This window comes from Diceros bicornis, chromosome X, assembly GCF_020826845.1.
Source record: "Diceros bicornis minor isolate mBicDic1 chromosome X, mDicBic1.mat.cur, whole genome shotgun sequence".
Lineage (NCBI taxonomy): Eukaryota > Metazoa > Chordata > Mammalia > Perissodactyla > Rhinocerotidae > Diceros > Diceros bicornis.
Genome location: NC_080781.1, coordinates 28,642,688 through 28,647,245, shown reverse-complemented (window position 1 = coordinate 28,647,245; position 4,558 = coordinate 28,642,688). Strand labels below are relative to the sequence as shown.

Below are 4,558 nucleotides of genomic sequence, written 5' to 3'. Positions count from 1 at the left end.
TCGTTGTTGTTGTGATTTCCAGACGAACAAATAACAGAATTTTGTCAGCATTGTTACAAACAGTCCATTGCATGTGAACTGATCCTTTAAGTGTGCAGTCACAACCAAGCTTTAAGTGGATAAATCAGTATAATGAAATCTATGTTGTACACAAGTACAGAAAGAGGATAACCCTGAACTTCAAACAGAAGGTGGAAAGGAATTTTACGAAATAGTAACTAAAAATAGTACCCATTTTAAATTTTTTTTTGTTGTTGTTGCAGGAAAAGATTCGCCCTGTGCTAACATTTGTTGCCAATCTTCCTCTTTCTTTTTCTCTCTTCAAAGCCCCAGTGCATGCTTGTATATCCTAGTTGTAAGTCCTTCTAGTTCTTCTATGTGAGCTGCTGCCACAGCATGGCAACTGACAGACAGGTGGTGTGGTTCTGCGACTGGGAAATGAACCTGGCGGCTGAAGCAGTGACAGCGCCAAACTTTAACCACTAGACCACCAGGGCTGGCTCTAATATTTTTTTAAAAGTGCCAGTTTTTAAGTGTCAAAACATGAAAATGCCAAAGGATAAGTCCAATTGACTATGTAATACTTGAATTTTGCGCTCTTCATCCCTATGTGGGCCATGCCTGTCCTGAATTTTAAAAGATAATTTAAGCATTTCAAATTTTTATCTTTTGGAGTAATTTTGTTTTAGATTTTTTTTTCCTCTATTATTTTGAATCTCTTAAACGTGTCAGTATAGCAATTAGCTGTCCTTCATCAGGTATAAGTGTTAGGATCCAAGGCTTCCCTTTATAAGGCTTAAATCTGAATAAAGAATGAAGAAAACAAACACCAGAATCTGAAAAAAAAATGAATGATAAAGCAGTCAGTGCCAATTTAGTAAAGCACTCTTACCCTTACCTTAGAATTCTACTTTGGTAAATATTAACATTTAACCAGTAACACTAACATCACTATTGCAATAGTTACCCTTTTGTGTATAGTAAGTGTTGAAAGATGAACTTCACATTTGTTAAAGGAGACTTGAGAAAAAGTTTATAAGAAAGTATGCCTTCATTTCAATACCAGTTTAAACTCAGGAAAAATGAACATAGCCTCTTGCAACTGCTGTTGATATACAGTGGTGGAGGGTAGTTTCAAACGCTGAATTTTCTGATGACCCAGCATGACTTCTGTTCCTGCCAATGACATAAACAATTAAAATGATGAGGACAGTTCCTGAAAGGGCACCTCTAATGCCAACAGAACTCAGCATGTTATTTTCGTGTGATTGACATACTTCCACAGATTCAAACTTATCACCTTCAAACTTGAAAACCTGGACCCATCCAAACTTGGAGTATGTTGACTGAAGAGGCATTTGTGACTTGAACGTTTTCCTCAAGATTACGCTGATGAGAATGTCCAGTGGTGGCTTGAAAGGCTCTCAGTGAATCGTTAGAAGCTTTAATAGTGGGATCTCTGGTATCAGGTAGAATTGTATTTAACTGGATTCCTTGTAGGAAAACAGGCTGGAATTTGCATTCGTTTCAAAACTGAAGATAAGAAGAGTGACATTTTCGTTACAGAGTTCCAGTGTTGCTAAATGAGAATTATAGCTCATTGTCTTATTTGGATTGATATTGAATGCTCTTGTCACAGTAGCCTTATAGCTTTTCTCGTAAGTGATGATCAGTCATCACCCCATGCTACAAGCATACAGTTCCATTTGTGCCACACATATTGTGCTTCTAGTCAGAGGGATATTTCTGGGGAACTGGTAGGCTTTGGTCTTGGAGGTGTCATTGGGAAAGTCTCTTCTTGCTTACACAGTGTTTCTTCCTTGTTGTATTTGAAAGATATTCCTAGATAGTTAATCCATGGACTTTAATAGTTACATATTTCCTGTGTATCTAGTTGCCTCTGACACGTCTGTATTTTTTATCTATGTCTACCTTGATGTCAGGTACGAATTCCACAGTCTTGATTCCTTTTGCACTTGCATTGAGAGAAATAGTTGTGTGTGATGAGTTATAAGCAAAACTTAACAGTTGGATATTGTAAGATGTTGCATTCCTTATGAAATTGAGGGTCAATGTATTTTTTCTTGAAAAGCAATCACTGTATTGGCGTCAGAAGCATTCTCTTTGCCCCCACAGCTGCTACTCGGTACTTCTGCATTTGATGGTGGATTTGAGGTCACATTTTTATCACCACTTTTGTATGATAGTTCTTCAAGAAGGCAGCTCAGTAGCCGTTTGTCACCATAAACCCTAAAGATGTACTGTGCATCAGTCTCCTCCAAACACTCCCTAGGGCTGCCAGGAACACAAGGGGTGGGGCAGGAGGCCCAGGTGGGTTTTACCTGCACCTCCACTGTTGGCCTACATTTGGAAGTTAGGGAATAGGCAAAAAGACCAGTAGTCCCGGGGGTTAGGACTTGGCAGGGAAAGAAGCTTGCCAGCAAAATCGAGACACAGCCTGCTGCTTGGGCCCCCCAGGCCAAGATGGAGACCCTGGTGGCACAGACTTTACCTGTCCTGTGACCACCATCGTGACAACTCCCTGTTGTGATGGTTTTGTTACCAGTTTTAAGCTTTCAAACTTAGATAAGCCTTCTACTCCAGTGTGACAGAATGGGTGAGGTTTTTCTTTATGGCCATAACCCAATACTTGGCAATGCCAGCTACTAAAGTATTCAGATACTCTATTTTGCCTTTTTAAATAGTCATTGACTAGATGGTTACTAAGCTTATTGTGGTGATGACTTTGTAATGTATACAAATGTTGAATCACTATGTTGTACACCTGAAACTAATATAATATTGTATGTCAACTATATGTAAATCTTTGCACATAAAAACTAAACAGTCGTTGACAATAATGGCTTTGTTGCTGCAACTCCCTTATTAAGTTTCTCCTAATTGGTTCTTCCAGAAGCTAACTCTACTGCAGATTTTAGTTTATTAAGGGATGGCCTGGTGATCAAACCCTGTGTAAGGGAAGGGAAGGAAACAGAATAAGTCCAGTTGTTTGTGATGCTGGGCCTCAGCTGTCACCACGGGGGAGTACTTTGCCGTCCTATTTCCATCAGTCATTGGATTTGGGCTGACCTGGGAGGGGTGTAACCTTGAAAACTGTGTCCCTTTACAGTAGGGACATTCCCTGAAGTGGATGATAGATGAAAGCTGGTGCAAAATGTCCTTCCTTAAAGAAGGATCTCGGTGGTTCATTGCAGTCATCACATAAGTAATGCTCCGAAAATTTGACACACCAAAATATAAACTGACTTTGAAGTAGGTCTATTTATTTTCAAAGATATTTTGCAAACTATTGTCTTTTGATTTTCCAATGAAAAAATGAAGTTTCCCTTAGTTTAGAGGTAGAGCTATGTTTTATTATAAGGTACTGCTTTCTTTTAATATCTTCATTGATTTAGTGATATAAACAGATATTGACTTCCATGATTTTAAATCTATCCTATATGTGTCCTCCAAACATGTATAGTCACATTCTTTTTATTTATGGAGACCTAAAAATAATAGCAGGCAATAATAACAAGGCTCTGATTTACTTAGAATTAATGTTCAATTGAATACTTCATGTTGATTTGCTCTTGAATTATATCCTGTGTTTGTGTGGCTTTGTAGAACATGTTTTGGAATATATATTTTCCTTTCTTAAATATGACTGCCTGAATATTGCTTTCGTTATTCATTCGATGCTTATTAGCAAATGCTAGGCTAAACTAGGTGTTCTATAGACCTATTTATATAAAGCTTGTTGCCATGGTAACTAAGTTATTCTCACTTAGAAAATAGATCAAATTTGGGGGGGAAGGAAGAGTAGAGGCCCAAGGAATTCTTGGCCATGTTAAGAGCCTATTTGCTAGGAGTGGAAAGGGAAAAATAGGGAAATAATTCTCCAGTCTCACAGTTAACTGCTAGTAGCTATTCCTGGGTCAAGTTATTAAAGAATTAGTCATGTGGCAAAAATGAGCTTGTCGTAGGGTTTTATAATACTTTATGATATTCATAGTCTCATCTATCTGCCAAACAAAACATGTTCAAAAAACGAATGAACATAAGAATTGAACAAAAATCATTATTCTTTGCCACCAAATACAAACATCAACCCAATATCATGTAACATTTAAGAAAGATATGGTAAAATCTCTTAGCTTTGTTCAATGGTATTTTTAATGAAGAGATTTCATTCATTCTTAATTAAACTTCTAAACTGGTGGCGTTATTAATGTAGAAAAAAGAAATTTCACTAACCAAATGTTGCCTGTTAAAACACATTTTGACATTTGAAATGGAATACTTTAATTTCGTAATGCAGTCGTGAAGGATTTTTGAAGGCTGAAATAATTATTTGATTGAAGTTTTCTCAAGCAGTGAAATCAACTGTGTGGCAAGAAATGGGTTGTTTCCTTCGGTGTACACTGTAGGACCATCATAATGGAGTTAATTCTTATGAGGTGGCAGTTGAAGCAAGTCAGTGATTCCTTTCTATAGAAAATGATTTTTTGTAGAATGTATTAGGAGAGGTCATAACATCATTAGTGTGAGGGAAATG

The 4,558-nt window shown here is 37.3% G+C and overlaps 1 pseudogene; it reads right to left on the bottom strand.

Moving 5' to 3' along the window:
• Nucleotides 1-1,073: 1,073 nt before the first annotated feature.
• LOC131401052 (lysosome-associated membrane glycoprotein 1-like) lies at nt 1,074-2,530 on the bottom strand (annotated as a pseudogene).
• Between the last annotated feature and the right edge of the window lie 2,028 nt (nt 2,531-4,558).